General features: G+C 39.3%; 1 protein-coding gene and 1 non-coding gene across 7 annotated transcripts in view; one reads left to right on the top strand and one right to left on the bottom strand.

Moving 5' to 3' along the window:
- The window catches only part of WDFY3 (WD repeat and FYVE domain containing 3), a 264,597-nt gene extending 241,969 nt beyond the window's left edge, over window positions 1-22,628 (bottom strand). For 2 of the 6 annotated variants that reach the window (XM_002913595.4, XM_034671586.1), the window contains exon 1: window positions 22,059-22,620. The gene's annotated coding sequence lies outside the window, so the exon portion shown is untranslated. Of the gene's footprint in view, window positions 1-3,608; window positions 3,663-22,058 lie in introns of those variants that run through there. The other 4 variants (XR_004628802.1, XM_034671589.1, XM_034671588.1 and 1 more) reach the window with 4 other exon arrangements.
- LOC117804488 lies at window positions 13,112-13,216 on the top strand. Its single transcript, XR_004628978.1, has one exon. It is a non-coding gene; the product is annotated as a U6 spliceosomal RNA (small nuclear RNA).
- Window positions 22,629-25,877: the final 3,249 nt, after the last annotated feature.

Genomic DNA, 25,877 nt, shown 5'->3' with positions numbered 1-25,877 from the left:
AGTGTCTGTTCATATCTTCTGCCCATTTTTTGATTTATTTGTTTCTTGTGTATTGAGTTTGAGAAGTTCTTTGTCGATCTTGGATACCAGTCCTTTATCTGTAGTGTCCTTTGCAAATAAGAACATATGCAAAATTTAACTCATAAACCTGTATGTAAATGAATCATAAACCTATATGTAAAAGCTAAACTATAAAACTTCTAGAAGAAAACAGTACAAAATACTGCTGACTTTGGGTTAGGCAAAGAATTCTCTGATAGGATATAAAGCACAAACCATAAGAGGAAACACTGACAAATGGATTTCCTCAAAATTAACTTCTCTCTTCAAAAGACATAGTCATTCGTTGTTTTTTTTTTTTAGTAGACTTTATTTTTTTTTTTAGAGCAGATTTAGGTTACAACATAATGGAATGGAAGGTACTGAGATTTCTCATATAATTTCTGCCTCCACTCATGCATAGCCTCTCCCATTATCAACATCCCCCCATAGAATGGTACCTTTGTTAAACCTACAGTGACACATCATTATCACCCAAGGTCCATAGCAAATGTTAACTTTTGTACCTATTTTATAATCATAATTTTATATTCTTTTCCTAATTAGGATTCCTCAATCCTACATGCTTCAGGACCCACAAATATTTGCCTTTCAGCAAGATGATTTATGTTTTTCCTGAAGTTCTAATCTCTATTGAGAATTTTTATTTTTTTCATTTAAATTCAATTAACATAATGTATTAGTTTCATATATAGACTTCAGTGATTCATCAGATTGATATAATACCCAGCGCTCATTACATCATGTGCCCTCCACAATGTCCATCACCTAGTTACCCCATCCCGCCACCTCCCTTGCCTCCAGCAACCCTCAGTTTCTTTCCTATGATTAAGAGTCTCTCTCGGGGCACCTGGGTGGCTCAGTTGGTTGAGCGTCTCCCTTTGGCTTGGGTTATGATCCCAGAGCCCTGGGATAGAGCCCCACATCAGACTCTCTGCTCAGCACCACTCAGCACCACTCCCTCCTCCCTGCCCCCAGCTTGTCCTAGCTCTCTCTCGCTCTCTCATGCTATCTCAAATAAATAAATAAAAATCTATAAAAATAAAATAAAAATTTAAAAAAGAGTCTCTTATGGTTTGCCTCCCTCTGATTTCATCTTGTTTTATTTTTCCCTCTCTTCCCCTATGGTCCTCTGTTTTGTTTCTTAAATTCCAAAAAGACACAGTTTTAAAAATGAAACAAATCTGGGGTGCCTGTCTGGCTCAGCTGGTAGAGCATGCAACTCTTGATCTCAGGGTTGTAAGTTCGAGCCCCACATTGGAGTAGAGTTTACTTAAAAAATAAATAATAACAACAATATAAAAAAAAAGCATTAAAAAAAAACCCTCCCAAACTGGGAGAAAGTATTTATAAAACATACCACAAAAAAGACAATTATATCCAAAATATACAAAACACTCTTATGATTCAACAAAATAAGCAACCTAACTTTAAAAAGAGCTAAAGATGCCAATACTTCTTAAAAAGACTGATAGAGCAGAAAAATACATGAAAGGATGTTCAATATTGTTAATTATTCATTAAATTAAATTGGAACCATTTTGAATAATGCTATGAACATTAGCTTTTTTGTGGACATACGCTTTCATTTCTCTTGCCTATATACCTAGGAATGAAATTTATAGTTCACAGAGAAAATGTTTAACTTTCTAAGAAACTACCCAACTGTTGCTAAGGTGGCAATACCATTTCGCCAGCAATGTATGAAAGGAAATTTCTAGTTGCTCCACATCCTCACCAATTTTAACACTGTCCGACTTTATTCCTAGCCACGCTAGTGGGTGTGTAATAGTATCACCCTATGGTTTAAATTTGCATTTCCTTGATGACTAGAGATGTTGAGCATCTTTCTACATACTTGTATCTTTTTATGTGGGATGTATTGGCCATTGATGTATCTTTGGTGCGAATTCCTTGTCTATTTTTTTGATAGGGTTCTTTGTCTTATTATCAAATAGTGACAGTTCTTAAGATATTTTGGTTCAAATTTTCTGCCAGGTATATGTTTTGCAAATATTTTCCCCAGCCTATGGCTAGCCTTTTCCTTTTTTAAAATAGGACACTTAAGGGGCGCCTGGGTGGCACAGCGGTTAAGCGCCTGCCTTCGGCTCAGGGCGTGATCCCGGCGTTATGGGATCGAGCCCCACATCAGGCTCCTCCGCTATGAGCCTGCTTCTTCCTCTCCCACTCCCCCTGCTTGTGTTCCCTCTCTCACTGGCTGTCTCTATCTCTGTCGAATAAATAAATAAAATCTTTAAAAAAAAAAAAAATAGGACACTTAAACGTTCATGTACAGAAAATTTACTTACAATTCGTTCACTTTTCTCTTTGTATATACTTTAAGGAATAGGTTCCTTTGTAAAAAAAGAGATATAATTGACTGCTCTTTGGGAGGTAACAAAATCATCATCAACAACCGACTAGTCTCAGGATGACACAATCTGGACTGCCATACTAAAAACTGGGAAGCGCATCCTTTTACTTCTACTTTAGAGCTCTTCATGGCATTGGGTCCCGATCAGACGCCTGACATGAAACCTAAAATTAGGAAGGGAGAATAACATGTTGAAAGCCTCCCTCCTGCAACTCCTTTTTGCAATTTGACCTCTGAATTATAGACATTTATTAGGATATATTATACTTTTTGTTAGTGACAGTTTTTTTTTTTTAAAGATTTTATTTATTTATTTGACAGAGAGACAGTCAGTGAGAGAGGGAACACAGGCAAGGGGAGTGGGAGAGGAAGAAGCAGGCTCCCAGCGGAGGAGCCTGATGTGGGGCTTGAACCCAGGACTCTGGGATCACGCCCTGAGCCGAAGGCAGACGCTTAACGACTGAGCCACCCAGGCGCCCCTAGTGACAGTTTTAAATGAAAACTTTATGAGAAAAGCAAAGAAATTCAACTTTAGTGTAAATACATGAAAAACTGATCTATGCAATGATTTTCAATAAGAAGCTGATTGTTGAATACATAGGCTAAAAGAAGGTTAAAAACCACTATATATGCTTTTTGTTGACAACAGAGGTAGCTTTTATGTAAGCAGTGTTTATTAGTCCTTAATCATCCTGAAATTCTCTCTCCTAACTTTAAGAAATAAAAGTCATATGCTGGCATTTTCATATTAATGAAAGTGCACGCTCAGGAGAACATGAAATGTCAAGCAGAACACATTTTTTGAAGTAAAACAGTAGAAGTTGCTCTCCACCACAATACCTCGTCTTCTTTTCCCCCAACCCAAAGCTCCAAAGAGAATCATAACAGTCTGGAATGCACTTTTTAGAATACTCCCTATGCTCAAATAAGCATATACATATGTGTGTGTGTGTGTGTGTGTGTATATACACACACACACACACAAACACACCTTCACAAACACAGGATATATGGCATTTTAGCATTCCATAAACGAAAATAAAAAGATTTTAAAGTGAGGCCTTTATGGCTGAGAAACTACAAAACATGAAATCAAAGAGAGAAAAGATACGAATCAAAACCAAAAATTTTTTGAAAACTTTTAAGAATATATAATTAAGTTTTAAGAACTTACAGATTATTACTTCTGTAGTAGGCACTTCTCGAAGTGGCTAGAGAGCCTACGATCCTTCCCTTTCTGTGCCATGATCAACGGCCTTGAAGGAAAAGATCAGAGGAAAAATCATGGGGAGATTTAAGGAATGGCTATTTGAATGAACCTCTCACAATGAGGCCACAGACTAAAAAAATTCCTCACCAGAATCCTGCCACTGCCAAAGCAAACAAATCAAAATATAAAGCCTCTTAATGATCAGTGGATAGATGACCCACGTCAGAGATCAGTACTAACTCCTCCTGCAGCCAGCCTAGTCCTTGCTCAGCGAGGTCATGAAAACCACAACTAGGTGGTGGGAAGAGCAGTTACGCAAGGGATCAATTACCTGACTCACTAAGACTGACCTCATCTGCCACTACTTTAGAACCCATTTGCCTGAGTTCCCCATAGGCACTACTTCTTAGTAGGCAAAGTACTGCAAGCCCCCGGGATTACAGAAATGGTGATGGCAGAGGGTGTGGGGATGGGGGGAATGGGTGATGGGGGAAACAGGTGATGGGGATGAAGGAGTGCACTTGTGATGAGCACTGGGTGTCGCATGGAGGTGTTGAATCGCTACATTTCACACCTGCAACTAATATTATGCTGCATGTTAACTAATTGGAATTTCAATAAAAACTTTTTAAAAAATGGTGACGGCTGGTTCTTGCTGTAAGAGACACAGATCCTCAATTTGCCTTGCCAGGAACACTACGCAAGATTAACCAAATGTTTCATATAAATCACATGGCCTTGGGGGGCCTGGGTAGCTCAGTCAGTTAAGCATCTGCCTCAGGTTAAGCATCTGCCTTCAGCTCAAGTCATGATTCCGGACTCCTGGGATCGAGCCCCTGCATCCAGCTCCCTGCTCAGCAAGGGGTCTGCTTCTCTCTCTGCCCCTCAACCTGCTCTGGTACTCTGGTGCTCTCGCTCTCTCTTTCTCCCAAATAAAATCTTATTTACAAACTCAATCAATCCATCACATGGCCTCTGATCCAAGAATGCACTTCAAATGGCAATGAGTAGATGGATGCTCAGGGCCTCATGATGAGCAAGACTCTTATTCAGACACAGCTGAATCCCTAGTAGAAAGGAAAGGCTTTTTGAAGCTTAACAGACCAGTTGTTGCCCCAGCTTCTGAATTTAGGGTGCTACAGGATATAAAATATGCTTTGAACCACCAACCAGTTAACGCTGTTTCCCATCTCCAGAATACAACGGAAGAGGGAACACATGATTATGATGGAGTGATGTTTTGTTTCTTATCTCAAGAACTCTGAAATCTGCTGATCTAGAAGTTTTAGTACCCAACGAAGAAATTCTTATGCCAGGAAACAAAATAACTGTTTCACTCTATTGAAAGCTGAGCTTATCATGTTCAGTTTGATTTCCTCAGGACAGTAGAAAAACAAGAACAAATAGGTTACAGAATTGGTCGGGGGTGAGTACCCCTGACTATCAAGGGGAAGTAAGGTTGCTACTGTAACTCTGGGAGCTAGGAAGACCCGGAGAAGAACTCAGGGGAATCTCCTGGAGTATACTCTCACAGTACTGTGCACGTGTTCAGGTCGTAGAAGACCATCCCAATTCCATACAGTTGGACCTATGAGGGGCTCAGACTCTTTCAAGAATTAAAGAGGGTCAGTTGTTAGGAACAGAACCCTGACAAGCCAAGATACTAGCAGAAGGTATGAAATCTGAAGTGGAACAGATCAGGGTGTGCACACAGACACAAAACTAAAGATTGAAGCCACCACTGATTTCCTTACTAGTCACTGCTGTGTGTTAAGTACACCCATCTTTCCCTTTAAACACAATTTCTTTTTATCTCCTTTTCCTTCCCCCAATCATGCAGATGGCAAGTGAGCAGGAATTAAATTTAAGTTGTAAAATATCAAGAATCACAATGCAACCAAGGGCAGCATAACACTAGAACCAGTAGCTCTATGGCCCTGCCTCTGGATATGGTACCTCAGCTTGTGTTGAGATTTTCTCCCACTAGAAAAACTGCATCAACAGATGGGATAACAGGGTTATCTCTACATTTATGTAAGTGGGGAGGGAAATGAGGGGAAAGAAGAGAAGGGAAAAAAAGGTGGTTAAACTACTAAAGCCTGAGATATTCTAGTTATTTCCTAGGAGGGCTACCCCACTTTTGATATCCCGTTCTTGGGGATGGCCACCAGCATAGAAGCATACACTCCTGGGGCTATGACTACATATCATAATCTTGGTCCCCAAGCTTTGGGAGACACATACCTGGTCTGAACAGGGTATTCTTACTGGAATGTAAAAACTGAAAAGGCAAGGCAGAGAGACTAAATTTTTAGTGTGAAGTCACATTAATGGCAGGGGTCTAGAAAAACTGCTGATGAGATCCCCAGAGCTCCTCTGGTTTCTCCTATTCAAGCCCTACTTGTTCAATTCATCATTCAGTGTACAGTATGGGTTCCAAAAACGGCTTTTGTTCCCTCTTAAGCTAATGAGTATCAGCTGATTGCAACCCAAAACATGCTACTATGACTTCTTCTAGGAAGTGAAAAAAAGGTGTGGAAGGTTCTCATTTTAACATCAAATTATCATAATCATACATTTTCCTTGCTTCCTCTTAAAACTCAATTCCTATCATGCTGTACTTTTGCCTTCAGAATCATGACATTAGAACCCTCATGCCTACCATGCTTTTTCATATCCTCTTATTTTGCAAGAAAGTGTTCTTACTCCAAAGCTTCAGTTTGTTCATTTCAGCAGCAGTTCCCTGTTAAGACTTTACTCTGAGGCATCAGCAGTTCTTTGCAACTCGTGACACCTTACCAATGCCAATAAAGCAAACTAAATGATTACTGATTAACAATGGAAATGAATTTTTTCCTTAACAGATACTCAGTGTAAAAACATCAAGCCCAGCCTAATTTTGCTCTCCATGTGCCTTGCTTCTCCTGTCACCTAAATCCTAGATCACCAACCTGGACTTGGGACAGGAGATGCATAAGCAGTTTCAGCCCCAATCTTCAATTCCGGATCAAGTTGTCATGAACACTAATTCACCCAACCCCTATACCCCAGATTAGGGGAGGGTTCCTAGCTTGTTCTGATTCACACTCTGTTCTACTCTTAGCCTTTCTGCTGCTCTAACCCTGCTGATACCTCAGTTATTATAACTAGGCTTTTGTTTTGACACTTTTGGAGGTTCCTAGTATGGTCCCTATCTTGTCTTTCCTACGACTGGGACACCTACTTTTGTTTACCAGTCCCAATCCCAAGGACAGAAATCAGGCCATGATCTAGAGCCCAGTACCCACAAAGAGAATACTCTAACAGCCACTCATATACGTGTACCTGTGGGTATTTCTTTTATTCATTTACACACACACACACACACACACACACACACACATTCTTTCTCCAAGATTCCATGTGCTTCTTCACCTTGAATTCACAGTAACAAAAGGTTTGCTATCTAGCTGTTCTACTCCTGACATGGCTTACCAAAGAGACCTTTCCTCCACACCTGCAGTTTAGACGAGACTGGTTCAAACATGCAGCACTATTTCTAAGTATGGACTCTTTCTACTATGCCCTGTAGAATAGTAACCTCTGCTCTAGTCTAAAACTTGGCCATGCTCTAACATCATAAACACAACAAAACACTATCATATCTTGAGATATGGTACAAGTAAGAAAACTTACAGAATTTGGAAACAAAGCACATAAACAGATAAATGAAAGGAAAAAACATTTTCTAAATGGTAGAGATTGTAAAGTTTGTAGCACAGTAAAATAACATAATATGATTTCCGGACGTTTACACGCCAAAAAAATTTTTTTTTAATCACTAGATTACAATTTTTAAAAGTAGAAAAAAAAGACAAAGACTACATTACATTTTATAAATATATTCTACTATGGCATACAGAAATGACCATTTTATTCCCGAGAGTTCTAGCAATTTTTTTTAAAGATTTTATTAATTTATTTGACAGAGAGAGATAGGCAGCGAGAGAGGGAACACAAGCAGGGGGAGTGGGAGAGGAAGAAGCAGGCTCCCAGTGGAGGAGCCCGATGTGGGGCTCGATCCCAGAACGCTGGGATCACGCCCTGAGCAGAAGGCAGATGCTTAATGACTGTGCCACCCAAGTGGCCCTAGCAATAATTTTTTGACATAAAACTGATAAGGTAACGAGAACAGTAAAACAGTATATATATATCTTGTCATATAAATTATGCTTTTTTAAAGATTATTATTTATTTTTAAGTAATCTCTCCACCCAACGTGAGGCTCCAACTTACAACCCCGAGATCAAGGTCGCATGTTCTACCAACTGAGCCAGCCAGGTGCCCGCAATTAGTATCTCTTTTGATCAATGCTGAGTAGTTCTTTATGAAACTTAATTAAACTTCTAATCCCATTTAGTATCCAAAATGGGATTCCCATCACTTTCTCCACCTTCATTATACTTTACCTTCATTAAACTTGTTCTCTTTTCCCGGGCTTTCTCTACCCTGATTCCTGACTAAAGATCAAGCCACAAGTGGATCATAGGTATAAGGGAAAACTGCAAAGTAGCCCAAGATTCAAGGAAAAAGGTGTGTCTACTTACCTTAGGCCCCTTATAAGCCAAGAGAGCTGCAGTAAGAACAAGTGCAATGACTAAAAAGGAACCCCAAATACTGTGGCTGGGGAGAAAAGCCAATGAAACCTCAACACAGATGTCATTACCACAATATTTAATAATTATCTGTTCATAAGCTAAAGTAGTTTACTAGCTCTTCAAAATAAGAAATAGTATTTTACTATCTTAACATTTTCACAACAGAAAGTTGACGTTAATAAACTCTTGTTGAATGAAAAAAAAAAATCAAGGATTCAGATAGCTAGTTAAGCAGTGTCAAATTTACTCAAGTTAGATGCAATACACTCACTGTAGAAAGACAACTTCCAGGGAGGATCTTACTCTAACAAAACCAAGTGCAATGTGAGTTCTAAGTCCCTCTTCCCAAAAAACGACTCCCTACTGACATTAATAAGCACAAGGCAAAATGCATCCCACATCATGGATTAACTTCATTTGCTCTTACCCTTTCACCAGGCAATTATTTTTTATTCCAATTTTGTATTACTATAACCCTTTCCTCGGTCTAACACCATGCTTAATATTTATCTTTTAAAAAGCGATTTTATTACAGGCATCTGGGAATGAGTTACTGGCCAACATATCTTCTAAACTGCTGTTCGCAGACATCTTATAGTGAGTTGAATTCTCATGAAGAAAACAGATGTGATAAGAAAATAATAATAACGTAATTTAGTTTTACCTATAACTACAACAAGCCAGAGGATTCCTTACTAAGGTAGTCACTTTGCCATCCTTAAATTTTTTTTTATAAAAACAGGACTATTTTATTGACCCCTTAATGATAACAGATGATTAAATGACCAAACTCAAAACTTGTGTATAGTACTTAACTCTGCTACCCAGAAGGAGAGGAGAAAAAAATTTCAAAATGCCAAAATCAGCATGCTATATAAGAGCATTTCTAAGCTTTAATAAAACTGAAGAAAGCACATGCAGATGTGATTAATATATATAAGCATGCTAGGTATTAAACAGTAACACCAAAACAACAATTAGGTACGGAATGCAACTGGTCTTCTTCCATTAAAACAGCACTTGCTGAATGATCTTGACTGGGATGGAATGATGCTTTGACATCAGGATATGCAAAGCAACTATTAAAATCTCTGCTTAAAGTAGGTGTCAATAAGCAGAATAAGAAGAAAGGCCAGAATGTGAAGATCCTTTTAAAGATCTTTCAACCCTGGCAAGCAACAGTCAAAAAATGGGTCATTTTTGATAGATTAGTCAGGCTGAGAAAATTCAAAGTACATGCAAATTCATAAAGAAGAAAAAGAACAAGCTTTTTAAGAAAGATAGAATACAGTTCTCCCAGCTATGCCTACAGATCACTAGCATTAAATATAGTCATCTCAGAAAGGCTATTCAGCACATATTTCTCCTGCCCCGCCCCAAACACACAAGTAGAGGTCCTGTGGTAATGGTAGCCTCCATGCCTTTCAGCAGCTGCCATGTCCTGTCCGGCTTCCCCACACTCTCCTGAAAGCAGAAACACCTATGCCAACCCATGTGGTTGGTTAGGTTATGCAATCTAACACAATCTAGCAAGCTGGGAATCACTGAACTTATTTACTCTGGTGACTCAGATTTAAATCTAGGTCTCTGTGGAAAAGGAGGTGGAGAACACAAAAGAATGTGTTGACACCATTTTCCACTAATATTTATTATATAACTAAAGCAAACTGAAAAGGTTTTTCTGCTCTTTATATAGGTTTTTTGGGGTTTTTTTTTCTCTATGTAGATTTGACCAAGAGACTGGCTTTCAGAAATGCTCAGGTCTAACTAGGTCCAGCATGGCATCAGCCACACTGAATGACCCGAGGTAAAACAATTTCCTTCTACACAGAACTCCCCTATGGTGTTGCCATTCACACACATTGTCCTTTTCCTTCTTCTTCTAGCCTCTACTTTAAGCTGCCACCAAGAGCTACCTCTTAGCAATAACTTCACAATGTCAAGATAACTTTTTTAAAGATTTTATTTATTTATTATTTATTTATTTATTTGGGGGGGGCAAAGGGGGAGAGAGAATCTCAAGCAGACTTTGTGCTGGGTGTGAAGGCGGTTATGGGGCTCAATCCCACAACCCTGAGATCATGACCTGAGCCAAAATCAAGAGCTGGATACTCAACCGACTGAACCACCCAGATGCCCCCATCAAGATAATTTTTTCAATGCTATTTCACTCTGAAAACAGAAATAATTTAAACACTGGAACCTCAGAAGTAAAAAAAACAAAACAAAACAAAACAGCAACAAAACAGTTTTCATTTTCACCAAAGAGATAATTCATCTATTTCTGGAGTTACCAAACTAAGATGAAAATATATAAAGCACATTTGTCATTAATCCAACAGATCAAATTATCTTTAAAAAGAATACAGGCTAGGAAAACCATATTTAGTACAACTTTCAGGGGAACCTAGCTGCAAAATGCTTCAGGAGCAAAAATAAGGTTTTCATGTTAAAAATAGGTTTTTTCCTAAATGTTTTACTTTATTCCTAATCCTAATCTTCATTATTTAAATATTAAAATCAGACTGTTTTTTCCTAGAAAAATCACCTGATAGTAAAATCAGCTGATTTTATAATTTTCTGTAATTCTGACATAAGTAAATTTCATAGTTTTCATCAAGGAAATTCTATTATTCACCCTGATATTCAGATCAAACTTCATCTTAAGGTTCCCCTTATCATCTCAACTAAAAGTAATCTCTCTACTCACAAAGCAGCCGTTGAACTTCTGTAACTCACAGACTAATCATATACTATTCAATTACTTACGAGTCTGTCTTATCTTTGCTGTATTAAAAAGGTACTAAGAGAACTATCCATGTCTTAGACATCCTTATAGCTCCCACAGTACCCAGCATAGCATACTATAAAACACTTAATATTTAAGAAAAAAATTATAGAATTTTTAATATACATTTTTAGCATGTTTGAGAGTCTATTTACAGTGTATCATCATTTTGGGAAATAAAAAATAGGTTCTCAGAGCAAGTTTACTCCCTTACACTTGATCTAATTTAGTCACTAGTCATTACAGAAATAAGTCAAGCTAAATAAAATTATTAGGCAATCAATGCACAATGATTTTTCTAAAAATAACTGATAGGGAGTTTATTTTTATTTCATACTTATTTACTTAAATATGGCATTTATCACCTAATACTGTGTTTTAATGAGCAACGTGCCATGGGGAGAATACTTGGGCTTTAGAGTCACAGAGACCCAGGCTTTTATCAAGGAAAACTGATTATGAATTTACCAAAGGATTTCTAGGGTGAAGAGAATAAAGAAACATAATAAAACAGGCATTATCATTCTTTCAGTCAATAATGAATAGTTTTAGAATTCCTAAGAGTGATGGTAAACATTTATTTTCTTAAGACTTACATAATTTTGTGACAACATGCTTATTACCTAAGTACATTCATTCACTCAACAAATGCTTACTGAAGGCCAATTATATCCCTATGTGTACGTGTTTAGAGAATAACACTTGCTGAAATACACTATACAATATGTGGTAATGTTCTACAGCTGTCTATTCATCTACACTATAAATACCTCTTCTGCTTTTCCAAAATCTCCTTTACATTCAGCACAGGGATAGAGGGTACTTAATAACTATCTCTTGACTAACTGTCCAATATTTCTTTCTTCATATTCTGTTACATGTTAAGAATGAAAGTTCCCTTAGTAAGCAAATATACTAGTGATTAAAGAAGTCCAGCAAAGCAGAAATAAGAAGAATGCCATGTCACTGAAATTTTACATGACTATATCCAGGGCTGTGAATGAACTACCCAGCGGAAAATAATCAGCCATTTGCCTAGTTACTCGTCACTCTATTTATAGCAAATGCATGGGAGAAATATGTATCTTTGGTACCTATGGTAATAAGCATAGAATCTGAATTTGTACATACTAACCTCTTCACCCTGAGGTGTACAAAAATATCAACATTCTTGTATTTGTCAACATTTTTCAAAACGAGTAAGATTATGCTTTTAGCAATAAAATACATACAAATAAGTATTATACTATAGTCATGTAAAATGTTACCACTGGGTAAATGGTGATGAGTGAAGGGAACATGGATTCTACTATTTTTGCAAATTCCTGTACATTTGTAATTACTTCAAAATTAAAATATAGGGACGCCTGTGTGGGTCAGTAGGTGAAGCGTCTGCCTTTGTCTCAGGTCATGATCCCAGGGTCCTGGGATCAAGTCCTGCATCGGGCTCCTTGCTCGGCAGGAAGCCTGATTCTTCCTCTGCTTGTGCTCGAGCTTTCTCTCTCTCTCTCTCTCTCCGATAAATAAACAAAATCTTTAAAAAAAAAAATTAAAATATATAGGGGCACCTGGGTGACTCAGTCAATTAAGCGTCTGCCTTCAGCTCAGGTCATGATCCCGGGTCCTAGGATCAAACCCTGTATTGGGCTCCCTGCTCAGCGGGGAGTCTACTTCTCCCTCTCCCTCCACTCCTCCCCTTCACTCATTCTCTCTCTCTTTCTCTCTCTCAAAATAAATAAAATCTTTAAAGAAAATTAAAATATATATTTATCAGTAAGGTAATGCAGTTTGAATGTTAGAGAGATTAAACAAATACATAAATTGCTTTTCTAAATTCAAACACTTAAAATGTACTAAGCGATCTGGATATTTTGAGACAATACTTGTGGGATTTTTTTTAAAGATTGTATTTTAAGTAATCTCTACACCTCAACTTGGGACTCAAACTCACAACCCCAAGATCAAGAGCCGCATGTTCCACTGACTGAGCCAGTCAGGTGCCCCATTTGTGGGATTCTTCTTTAAGTGTTGAATCCTATCACTCACTATAGCAGCACATATACTAAAATTGGAACGATACAGAGAAGATAAGCATGGGCCTGGCGTAAGGATGACACATACAGTGTTGAGTCCCATATACAATAATTAATCACCTCCTAAATTATAAAGTAAAATTTATGTGTGTGGAGGCTGCTTTACTTAGAGCAAGGCAATAAACCTACAAGGCTCTATGCAGATATAAACAAATCAGTTGTCCCCCTGAAGAAAAAAAATAATACAAAATAATTTTGGCATGAGTTTTTATTATCAAGTAATGGCCAAGTATAACACTGTATGTCAACTATACTTCAGTAAATACAACGGCTATGTATCAAATCCTTACTTCTCTTAGGCTAATATTAATTAATTGGCCTCTTTAAGTCCATATGGCTGGAGAAGAGGGGAACAAGCTAGGAAGAAACATACAGGAAGAGGAAGCTGGAACTGGTATTTTAAAATGCAGCAAATCTGGAGCACCTGGGTGGAGCAGTTGGTTAAGCATCGGACTCTTGGTTTTGTCTCAGGTCATGATCTTAGGGTTGTGGGATCGAGCCCTGTATAGGCACCGCACTCAGCACAGTCTGCTTGTGACTCTCCCTCTTCCTCTAACCCCCCCTGCAGTGTGTATATATTTAAACCAATCTTTTTTTAAAAAAAGAGCAAATTCATCAAGTGTTAATGACATACCTTTTATTCATGTCAAAGAGTACCCTGTAACAGCATCCCTCTCACAACATAGGTACCAAGGGCTTAAGGACTGAGGAAAGCAAACAGAATGAGTGTCAGAACTCAACTATCACTATTATCTGAGGGACCTGCAGCGGAAAGGACTGCCACCAGACGGAGAATGAGAGGCCAGATGGGACAGGTCACAGGCCCAAAGTAACACAGCTCTGTAGTGGCAGAGGCAGTACAAGAATTCAAATCCCTTAATTTCTGAGCCTCTGAAGTGCCATTATAAAAAGGCACTTATCTTTTGTAAGTAGTAATAAAGCATACTTTAAAGGGACCAGGCCATACACAAAAGAATCAAATAACTGTAATTAGTTTATTAGGAAAAAAAGGAAAAATTCTCACCAGGTAGTCTCCTAGACTCCAAAATACAAGTACTGTACTTTAAACCCACTACAGCTTCACACGAATGCAGCTGACTTATAGTTAACTAATCTAAGATTGTAACTTCACAAGGATAACGGATAACAACAATACCACCGAAGTCTGTTCTCTTTGCTAAGCAGAGATTGAGTTTTCCTAAGGCTTAATAGTGTCTGCTATTGGGTCAGCATTACAAAAAGAAAGGGTTGTTACAGCGCACCCGCAAGTCTCAAGCGTGCCTGGGTACTGCAGCACCTGACTGCCATGGTGCTCTTCCATGGAAAAGACCGAACAATGATATATTGTACTTAAAATAAACAAATGCATTACTATTGTCCCAAGTCATACACTAATATACCAAATACAAATAGAAGCAGGTAACAATATTTTTAATTTGTTGGAGAAAACTTAAACCTACGTCACTAACAATTGTCCTTGACATAAGAAAACCAATGTACAAATTTAACAGTAAGAGCGCTCTACTAGAGAAATAAAATGAAGGCCCTACTACATAACCATTAAAACAGGAGCAACAACAAAAAAAACTCAAACCCAAAACAAAACAAAAACTCAGCATATAGTGAAATTTTGTTGGTCAAAATACAAACAGTACCGACATTAATGGACTAAGATATACAAAGTATTTCACATACTAAAACACTAAAGGGCCTATCCCATTAGGTTTATCACAATGGACTGCAACACCATTAAAGATCAATAATCCAATATTTATGATTATACATAAGACACCCTACTGTACACAATGATTTTTTAAACAAAAATGGAAGAAAATTCCTATCACTAACATATGTTACTTTAAATGCTTTGCCTCCGGATGCCTGGATGGCTCAGTCAGTTAAACGTCTGCCTTCGGCTAAAGTCATGATCCCAGCTGGGATCGAGTTCCACATCAGGCTCTCTGCTCAGTGGGGATCGTGCTTCTCCCTCTGCTTGCTGCTCACCCTGCTTGTGCTCTCGCTCTCATTCTCTGGCAAATAAATAAATAAATAAAATCTAAAAAAAAAAATTAAATGCTTTGCCTCATCTTACAGCGAATACAATACTTAGGGTCTCCCAACGTCCTTCCCCTGCAGGCTGAAAGACATGCACGTATTATGGGGGAGACAGAATGGAATGGGGAAATCTGAGATGTAAAGGCCTGAGGGACTCAAGACTTACTGGTAAGATTTCCAGGCTTAAGATGATCCCTAGATATTGTGGGGTTGAAGAGTTCCTGCTGGAGCTGGCCATTTCTACGGACTCAGTGATAAGCACAAAAAGGCCATAGGCCTGCACCCAGTACGGTGAAGTAAATAAACCAACTTTAATTGTTTGTTCGACCAAATGAAACACGCTAAGAAATATTGTCGATTTTATTTCTGGTACTAGACTTTTCACACTCTGCTCCTGCTTGAGTTGTTTACAGAAGTGATATTCTAGACCTATCAGTGTCTTGTTTATTAAAGATTCAAGGGCTCAGTAATAACATAACCTCAAAAAATTCCCACCAAAGAAAGGAAAACAGAAGTGCAAATGAGCCAAAAATTGTGCAATAACCTCCATCTATTTAGCCTAGAGAGAAATTATCTACATTTCTTTGTTACATTTGCATTCATTTATAATGAATGAATGAATGAATTTTCGAAGTATTGACATTTCTTGAGCTTGTGATTAGAGAAAGGATAAGGCAGCAGGGAAAGATATTAAGAGATTTGGGGGAAGCTTGGCCATGGGTTTCAGGGAAATGGAAGAAAGGGGGGCGCTTGGGTGGCTCAGTCGTTGGGTGTCTGCCTTCAGTTCGGGGCGTGATTCCGGGGTCCTGGGATCGAGTCCCATGGCGGGCTCCTCCGCTGGGAGCCTGCTTCTTTCTCTCCCACTCCCCCTGCCTGTGTTCCCTCTCTCGCTGTCTCTCTCTGTCAAATAAATAAAATCTTTAAAAAAAAAAATGGAAGAGCAAGCAGAGGCTGGCACATGGATGTTCACTTGATCATTCACCAACTATTTACTGAACACTTATTATGCACGGCTCATTGCTTGGGCACTAAATGCACGGGGAGAGCAAAACAGAACGCACATTCACATGAGGTAGCGGTCACTACATAATACTGCTGACTATCTCTTACCCAGTTTTCAATAATTATCCCATTTTCAGCAATTCTAAAACTCGACAGACATTAATTCAATGAAATAGGAATCCAGAGGTTTAAAAAAAAAAATCTAGGACCTCAGTCTAGGGAGAGGAGACAAAGAACGCAGCTATTAAGTACGGGTATGACAAAGAGTACTAAGGGAACACAGGGGAGGGACTACTCAGCACTGTTCCTGGTAGAAGGAAAGGCTTAAGGTAGGAGAGGTTGCATACGTCCTTGAGAAACCTCAAGTAGGAGACAGGAATGCACCTCTGTCCATGGAGAGGGTGCACTCTAGTCTCAAACTCACTGAGCACAGACGTCGAAGTCCTCACACTGGCCTGCTAGCTCTGCAGGCACCTCCACCAGCCTGACCTCAGCTCTCACCTGCCTCCAGCCAACCCCTTCCTGTTCCCCGAACATCTCAAGCACCCTCCCTCTGCAAGGCCTCAGCATCTGCTTTTCTCGCAAAACTGAAACTCTCACTCCCTAGAATACTTCCAGTCTCCGCTCAGATGTCACGGCAACAGAGGCCTTCTCATGCAGCCCTCTATAAATGGCACCAGCACCCACACCTCAGCAACCTACTAGTCCCCAAATCCTTACTCAGGCCTTACGTTGCTCAAGGCACTTAGTACCCACTGATAATAGTCTACACTTGTCATCTGTCCTCCTCTAGAAGTCAAGCTCCTTGATAAAACTCTTTCATCTAGCACTCTGCAGAGACCAGATACTCAACTCGTTTTTTTTTTCTTTTTAAGATTTTGATTTATTTGAGAAAGAGCAGGAGCGTAAGGGAGGGGCAGAGGGAGAGGGAGAAGCAGATTCCCTGCTAAGCAAGGGAACCTGACATGGGGCTCAATCCCAGGACCCTGGGATCATGACCTGAGCAGAAAAGGCAGACACTTAACCAACTGAGCCACCCAGGTGCCCCCAAATCTTTTTTTTTTTTTTTTTTTTTTTTAATGAACAAATGAATGGCTGTCAGAGATGAGACCAGAGAAGCTACAGCCAGGTCACAAAGAGCTCTGTAAAGACTAGAACCCCATGCTTTAATGGCTCTTTGATGACTTAGGATCTATTAAAAGATTTTAAAGAGGAAAAAATGCATATTGAAAAGATCACAACTGTGTATTTTTCAAAATTAGAAAAGAAAAGAGTATTTGTTTTGGAAAGGGTGTGAGAGGAATTGATGAGCAAAAGTGAGACTAGAACTAAGGAAAGCATGTATAGAAGAGCGGTAATACTTCAGCAGAGAAATACAGGCCCTAATAAAGGCCTCTGAGGAGGAAAAGGTAGAGGAGAAGTACTTAGAAGAGAAAAGCTATTGGACCTGGTACTGGACCGGAAGTGGAAACTGAGGAAGACAGAGGAGTGGAGGATGACAGCCAGGTGTCCACCTAGTGACACACTAGATGCGACTGGCATTTCCTCAAATTGAGGAGAAAGGAGAAGGGAGGCATATTGTGGGGGAAAAGATTATGAGTTGAGGTTTGGACAGGTTGAGGTTGGCATGCCTATGGAACATCTCAGTTGATATATCTAAACTAGCAGTTGGATACATGAATCTAGAGCCAAGTAAGGTTTGGACTGGTAAAATAAACAAGTGATAATTAAGGATGTATGCTCAAATATCACAAATGTACCATTTTTAAGTTATATTTAAATAATTAGCTTTCAAATATGTTGTCACTCCATATGGAAAAACTAAAAATCATTTTATCTCCCAGAATAAAATCAGCACTCTAAATGTCATTAATGCCTATACATTAGTATATAAAAATTAAAACCTGACAAACTTGACAGTAGCAAAAGAAAAAAAAGCCAATTACACTTAATCAGAAATACACATATTACATGAAAATTAGCTTTCTAATTTTCTAATTTTTCTAATTACCATAAAAGTAATGCTACAATCATTTATGTATTAACACTTCTTACAAGTTCCTGGATGAGTTCAAAGTCTACATGATTGAATTATTTCAGTCTCTCGCTCTTTTTTTTTAAGTCCAAGCAGAAGCTGAAGAAACGCTTCATAATTTGAGTTTTTTAAAATTCTAAATTTTTATGAAAGAAACAAAGCTTTAGGTAGCTTTTTCTTAGGCACATTTTTAAAATGTTAACAGCTAAGTTTTAGAATTCCCTAATGATTCCTCTTTAAAAAGCAATTCTAATAACATGAAAGGCAATTTCATAATAAGAAATCTTTGAGTGTCATAGCTTTCACAGTGAGATCATGACTGATGACCAAGTCAAAAAAAAAAAATTATTCAGCAATGTTGGTTCTAAACTTCCTATATTGGTTCAAATACTACTGAAAATGAGTTAAAAAGTCAAAAGTGTTAAAGGACCACTATACACATAATAATGGCTAAAAGCTTAATAACTGACAGTAAGTACTGACAAGGATACACAGCAACTGAAATTCTCTTAACATTGTTGGTAGGAATGCAAAATAGTAGTCATTTTGGAAAAGCCTCGCAAATTCAATATAAAGTTACAACAATTGACAAACCCGTACTTCTCCTAGGACCCCGTAATCCCACTCCTAGGTACAACTCCAGAAAACTGAAAACAATTGTCCTTCGCTTTGTTTAGAGCAGCTTTATTCATAACTGACCCAAACTAGGCATGATTCAAAGATACTTTAAAATAGGCCATGATAAGAGTATTTATGCTGCAATAACCAGCAAATACTACAAATTGGGGGATTTTTTTCCTTTGGAGAGCACATTGTTACAACATTTATCAGCATACCACTGAACAAACTACTGATACATGCAACAACTTAATGAATATCAAAATCATTATGCTAAGAGAAAGGCGACACAAAAGACTACATATTGTAGGATTTCATTTACATGATATTCAAGAAAAGAAAAGTATAAGGACATGAATTAGATTAACAGGTGGCAGGGGCTGGGGGCAGAGGGAGAGAACCTTTCCGTGTGATGGAAATGTTTCGTATCTTGATTGCAGTGATTATCCAATTGTATACATTTGTGAAAACTTTTACTGCATGTAAATTATAAATATAATTCATTAAACCTGATGACAAAAAAAATTAGAGTAGGAGTCATTTATCTCTTAATTCTTTTATGGATGATAAATGCATCATACATACAAAAGGGAAACTGGAACTTAGCGGAAATGTCAGGAAGACAGATTTTAACTTACATAAACAGAAAAAAATTTAAAATGTTGAAAAAAGAAGTGAACTTGTAATCACACAGGTAGGAAAATCAGAGGCTGGATGATCCTTCCAAGGATGCTATAGAAATGGTCCTCCTTTGGATGTGATTTCAGCTTAGTATCATTAAGAGAGGTTAGTTAGCATCACTAAGGTAGCTTCCTACTTGGGGAGTCAGCGGCTCTGAAATTCCATGATATAGTATGTTATGATAATCTCATATCCACTTTTCAATTTTAACAAAACGTCAATTACTCATTTTAACATCAAGCAAATGTTAACGTTAACTCCAAGCTTGGTGTAGCCTTCTTGCTAAGAGTGCTAGCTCTGACTTTAGACAGCCTGGGTTCAAATTTTGGCTCACCAGCGGCTGTGTGACTTTGAACAAGTGTCTCTAAATATCTATGTCCTCATCTGTAAAATGGGATTACCATTTCCCTGAGGGTTCAATAAGAATGCATGAAAAATGATTTCTATGTGCTAAACTCTCAATAACAAAAATTTCTTAGCCATTAACTGCCAGTGAAGGATATAAGTTATCAAATCTCTAAGAATTTTACCTTCCAAATGCAGGAGACTTATTAATTATACATCCACCAGTTCATAATCCTTTGTGGAGCCAAATCTTTTGAGAATGTGATGACTCCATGGACTCTTTATCCAGAAAAAATCCAAATATATGCTACATTCTGGATAGGATTTTTAAGGATTCAAGGACCCTCAGAAGCACATGCATTAAATTAAGAATGCTTGACGTAAACTCTTAAAATTGCAAAGTTTAGGAATCTTCCAAGTAGATAATCCAACTAATATTGAAATATGGTCATTTATTCTTTTCTGGTTTAATAGATATTGCAGGCCCAGAATGTCATGTTTTCTAATTCATATCTCCTTTTTGCAGAAATTTTAAATTAGAAATCTAACAATTTTTACATGAATTGATTTCAACTCAGAAAAAGAAACTAATATAAATCTGTATTTCTAGCAGCTTGAGAATGAATAGTTCAATGTATAACATGTACTACTGTGCTCAAATATCCTGGGAAGAGTTCTCAAGTCAGTCTAATGCAATATGTATTTCTAAATATAAAAAAACATACCAAGCTATTTCCTGTGCTTAGAGTTCCACCATAAAGTTGCTTTTTTTTAAGCAGGATTTATTTTTTGCTAGACCTGTGCACTTATACACACCTAGTTTGTATTTTTTTTTTAAGATTTTATTTATTTATTTGACAGAGATAGAGACAGCTAGCAAGAAAGGGAACACAAGCAGGGGGAGTGGGAAAGGAAGAAGCAGGCTCATAGCAGAGGAGCCTGATGTGGGGCTCGATCCCATAACGCCGGGATCACGCCCTGAGCCGAAGGCAGACGTTTAACCGCTGTGCTGCCCAGGCGCCCCTAGTTTGTATTTTTTAACCAACATATTTTTGGTTCTGTTTTACATTATGTTTGTTCTACTAACCTGATGGTGGAAACTAATTGTTCCAAACCTGCTCTCAAACAATTCCACGCTGGAAACACCGCTATCTCAAAGCAAAAGGTTTTGTATTTCTTTTTTAATTGTTTGGTTTTCAGACTACAATAACCATTTGGCACTAACCAACTCATGCCCATTACTGAACAAAAAACTGTTTTTCCTATGCATTAGCACCATTTTCCCACAGTAAACAACCATTTTTTAAGGCACTGGAAGTACAGGCAAGGATTCACACATATAGTAAACATCCTTTCAATCAGGTTTTACCAGGTTATTTCAGCGAAAAGAGGACCTAATGCTGTAGATCTCAGAATTCAATGGTACAAATCAATGAAACGCTGCACCTGAGGATCAAACACTGGCCAGGTGGGCCAAATGGCTTTTGGTAGGAAAGGTCACATCTGCCTTCTGAACCCCTCCGTAACTCTGAATGTTTGCGATGCCACCACATCCCATGTACAAGAGAATAAAAGGGCAAACACACACCCCAGGAGCATCTCGGTTCCTTGCATAAACGAAGGGTTTCCAGCACAGGGCGTTGGGGGAGAGCAGAGCTCGGGAATAAGGAGAGGCCCGCAGCCCGGGAGACAGCGCCCGAGGGATGGAGGCCTCGCTCGGCTCCGCACGGGAGCAGGGGGCTCCGGGACCGCAGACCCCGTGGGGTCTGGAAAAGGGACCCTGACCGGACCCCTGTCCCTCGACCGCCAGGTTACACCTTCACTGTTCATTAGGGGCAACGTCCAGCCCTCTCCTTCCCCGCCCCCCCCAAATACCCCAACATCGCTCCCCACTGCCAGCCGCGCGTGACCCCAACCCCGACCCCACCGCGACGGCGCCCTCTCCAGGCCGCGGTGGAGGACACCAAGCAGGCGGCCAACCCCGGTGGCAGCGGCGGCTCCGGGCAGCGCGGTCCCGGGGGAGGGCGGCAGCTGGGCCGCGGCCTGTCCGCAGGGACAGCGGGCACAGGGCCGCGAGTGGGCAGCGCCTCCGCCCCGCACAAAGGGCCCGGGCGCACCGGGCCCGGGGTGGGGTAGGGGGCCCTGGCAGGGGGCACTCACCGGAGGGCGGGCGGGCCTGGCCCAGGAGGGGACCGCGGCGGNCCGAGGTGCGGGAACCGGTCTGCCGGGGCGGGCAGCGGCGCTAGGCGGCCGGGGCAGCGACGCCGCCGCCTTTCCCTTCTCCTGACCCGGTCCCTGCTCCCCCACGTCCTCCTCCTCGCTGGGTCCCCGCCGCCGCCGCCGCCTCAGCCTCGGCGCTTCTTGGGCTTCTCCTCTCCATCAAGGCCGGGCCGACCCGCAGGGACCATCCCGGAAAGTGAGGGGTTGTTGCCGTTTCCCGCAGCTGTTGGTGGCCATCTTTAATTTTCCTCCTCCTCCTCCTCCTGCCTTCTCCACCTCCCGCTGGCTGCCTGACTGACTGACTCTGGCTCCTCCTTTTTCTCCTCCTGCTCCTCCTACTGAGCCGGCCGCAGAAATTGCAGCCACTCTTCCTCTCTCCCCTCCTGCCTTTCCTTCCTCTTTCCTTACTTCCTTCCTTTACCCCGGCTTCCCGCTTTCCCCCTCACTCTTACTGACCGCCTTCACCCCCTTTTGCAGGCAGCGGGCGCTGGGTTCTCTCAGCTTGAGTTTGGCCCCGTTTTCACTCTTGCCCCTCTCCCACTTCCCTTCCAGACGCACACACCCCGGCTTCCTTCCCCTCGCCCAGCGCTCAGCTGCTCCCGTTTTCCTCTCCCAGCTCACTGCCCCTCTCCCGTGGTTCTCACCCTCCTCACTTCCAATTTCTCAAAAGACTCAGCTGTGAAAGGACAGCTGGGTTCTGCTCTCCTTAACCCTACACCCATTTGCTGGATGCTGTCAGACAGCGATGGAAGAAAGGAAGACTCCGTTAATTTTACTCTAGCTGGAGTACAAAAGGACTGCCCACGCTAGCTATTTTACTACGCAGCTTTGAAAGTCCTGGATGGTGTCGTGTTTGACTCCAGTCCATTATTGGACCGAGGAGTTGAAGAGCCCAGTCTCAAATGTTGCCTTCACTCGGTGACCTTGAGCCGGTTGCCCTAAAATTTTAGGGTTTTTTTCCCCCCCTTGCCATAAAGGATACTATTTATACTTTTGCAGTCCTAACAAACACAATGTTTAGACCAAATTAACAAGCTTTGGTAAACCCAGAACTACTGAGTGATCATCAGTTTGTCCCTCTGTTGTCTGTTCCTGATCAACCCAGTAGATAATTTGGGGCAAGCCTCAGTTCTGGCAGTGGAGGCAAACTGAGTCAGCAATTATGAGTGGAGACTCTGAAACAGGCTTAGAGTGGGGAAGTGGTAACATTGTGCTAATGACAAATTTGATTTTCCTAACACTGCAATCTACAGAAGCTTGTGAATTTCCTCCACGGAAGATGAAGCAAGGGGGACTTGGCTGTTTGCTTCTTTTTAACCAAGTTGAAACCATTTGTAAGGATCCACACAAGGTTCAACCCGGCTGCCAAACACACGGGATATTGTATGTGAGCATGTAGAGTTGGGGGCCCACAGTTTCTGCTCCTTAAGGATAGTGGCTATTTAAAAAAAAAAAAAAAAAAAAAAAAAAAAAAAAAAAAAAACCCGTTCTACAGGCCAAGTATGGGGAGAAATGTTCAAATGTAGTTTTAGATGCTACTTCAAAGTGAGTAATTTTTTAGTTTAACTCTAAAATACTATTATAAAAATGTGTTTCAAAGAGCTCTCTGAAAAGAGCATGTTCAATAAAAAAAATTAGTATGCTTTGAGGGGTCAGGGAGGTGGGGGTTCTATTTCTTTGATCCTCACAAAGTAACCTGTACCCAGGTAGGTTCCAGATTTCAGTTGCCATCTTTCAAACCAGTAATTCTGTTTACAATCAACAACCTGCATCTAAAACTCTTTCAAATCCAAATAAAGTCAGACAGCCTTGCATCTCAAATTCCAAATACATTTTAGAATAAATTATTAAAAACAAAGCACCTTAAAAAAAAGGACCTGTATGTTGTTTGTGTGTGTTTTCTTTTTGGTCTTTTGATGTTTATTCTTTATTTAGATTTTTTTCTCCAGTCTATTACTAAGCAAAATTACCACAAAATTCTTAACTCAAGTATTTCCTTATAAAACTGTGTATTTGCGGAAATAAAGATTGGATAACATGAATACAGAGTAAGAAAATCAATTGACTTAAACACTGAGACCAGCATGCATTTTAAAAGGAGGATTTTCAGTTAAATATGAGGTTTCAGGAATCTTATTGTAATTTTATTTACACTAAGGAAAGAAGAGTTCACATATTTTAATTCATTAATTCCTTAATTATATTTTTTGTTGAGAGAAATATATTGTAATAAAGTTCATGGATAGATCAGTATGCAAATACAGCTGTTTATTGTTAATGTCTTACAAAGTGAAAATCTCACAAGGGTTCTTCACTGATACACACAAAAAGTAGCAAGCTTTTTTTCTCTTTTCCTGAAGCCATATAAACACAAGCACTATAATAATGGATAGCATTCAGAGAAATCAGACCCTTCACATTTACTTTTTTGCAGCTCCGTTTCAGATCTGTCATTACAGCCCTTACCTTCTTTAGTCTTTGTTACTGGCTAACTGTAGTTTCTCTGCCATCTTAGGGTTTGGGTATGAAAAAAAAAAAAAAAAAGGTCAGATCAGGTTCTCCTGTAACATGATTATTGTTTCATATGTATTCACTCTCAGATAAACTCAAGGTCCTCCATAAAACAAAGAATTGTGTTAAAGTGGGATAAACCCTTTGTGCAGAAGCCAGATGGAAAGGATCGAGGCATGTGCAGCAAACTCCTCTGGGAATAGAGGAACAAACATGAAGGGCTATTTCTAAGCAGAGCCTGGTCCCCAACTTACAATTCATGAATAAGGTGATTGTGAAGAATAACAAGAGGATATCTGTGACAATAAACAAACAAAACCCATATTTGTTTTTAACATGATTGAGAATTCTATGAACATGAATAAGCAAAGCATAACTTTAAATGAAGGAAAATAGAGATAAAAGGTTCATGAAAAATATCAAAAAGTAAGAGGAAGAAAATAAAATACAATAGAGCAATTTTGGAAGATTGTTAGGATAAATAATACGTATTGACAACTTGCTGTTTAAACAATTGTTGGGTTTTTTTATGTTTGCTTTTAGAACTAAAAAAGTAAATTAAATCTGGGCAGGTAGATAATCTCAGAGATAAACATAAGTAAATTATAGAATTTTAAGACATTTATTACCAGACTACAGAGTGCTAAATTATGCTGGAACACAAAAATTAAAAGGAATTGAAACTTCAGTAGACATATTTTTAAATTACATAACTACCATATTTAAAATACACACCCATTTTTCCAGGCTGTTAAGTACAACAGTAGTAATATTTTTTCTTGTTTGAAGGAGCCAGATGGAAAATAAATGGGCAAGCAAATGAAAGTCTCTGGGGATCATGGAAATTGAATGACTATAAAAACCATATTCCAGACAAGAGTATAGTCTTGGGGTAAATGTTCAGTGTGATTCTCATAATCTCTATTCTTTTAGAAAAGACAATATTTCTGTTCCACGTTTTCTTCTTTAAACGGACTGTCTAAAATATCAAGTGAATAATGACAAGCCATATTTATCTACACTGATTGAAATTTAGTATCATTCTTCACTCCTCAATTTAGAGAACTCCTTATAATTAACTGATGAGCTGTCCTCGAGACAGTGCCATTTAGAGTCATTACTGCACTCTAATTGGGGAGAAATGCTTTTAGAAAGTTCCAATTAGAGACTTTTTCTGTTCTTATAAATACATTCGAAGGAGGTACTGAAGCATTTGTTATGTGGGGTTTTGTGTGTGTGTGTGTGTGT

The sequence above is a fragment of the Ailuropoda melanoleuca genome, chromosome 11, assembly GCF_002007445.2.
Source record: "Ailuropoda melanoleuca isolate Jingjing chromosome 11, ASM200744v2, whole genome shotgun sequence".
NCBI lineage: Eukaryota > Metazoa > Chordata > Mammalia > Carnivora > Ursidae > Ailuropoda > Ailuropoda melanoleuca.
This window is presented reverse-complemented; position numbering and strand designations above follow the sequence as displayed.